This window comes from Colobus angolensis, unplaced genomic scaffold, assembly GCF_000951035.1.
Source record: "Colobus angolensis palliatus isolate OR3802 unplaced genomic scaffold, Cang.pa_1.0 Scaffold26, whole genome shotgun sequence".
NCBI classification, from domain to species: Eukaryota; Metazoa; Chordata; class Mammalia; order Primates; family Cercopithecidae; genus Colobus; species Colobus angolensis.
Genome location: NW_012115821.1, coordinates 14,777,061 through 14,777,747, shown reverse-complemented (window position 1 = coordinate 14,777,747; position 687 = coordinate 14,777,061).

Here is a 687-nt window from a genome sequence, read left to right as displayed (position 1 = left end):
GAACTAGTTTACAATCCCACCAACAGTGTAAAAGTGTTCCTATTTCTCCACATCCTCTCCAACACCTGTTGTTTCCTGATTTTTTAATGATTGTCCCGGCCAAATTTCTTTTTCTTTCTTTCCTTTCTTTTCTTTCTCTTTTTTTTATTTCCTTCATCATTCTCTCCCTTTCCCTTCCCTTTTCCCTTCCCTTCCCCCTTCCGTTCCCTTTTCCCTTCCCTTACCTTTTCCCTTCACTCCCTTCTCCCCTTTTTCCTCCCGCCTCAGCCTCCCAAGTAGCTGGTACCACAGACATATCCCACCATGCCCAGCTATTTTATGTATTTTTGGTATAGTCGGCGTTTGGTAGAGACCAGCATGTTGCCCAAGCTAGTATCCAACTCCTAAGCTCAGGTGATCCACTCACCTTGGCCTCCCAAAGTGTTGGTAATAGAGGTATGAGCCACCGTGCCTGGACCCCAGATTTGTTTTTATTTTATTTTATTTTTCTAGGCACTGTCAGGCATGGTGGCTCACACCTGTAATCCCAGCACGTTGGGAGGCCAAGATGGGAGAATCACTTGAGCCCAGAAGTTCCAGACTAGCCTTGGCAATATTGTAAGATGCCATCTCTGTTTTTGAAAATATTTAGAAAATATTTTTCTATTCACCTTTCTTTTGTCAATACAAACCCAGAAGAGAATCTTT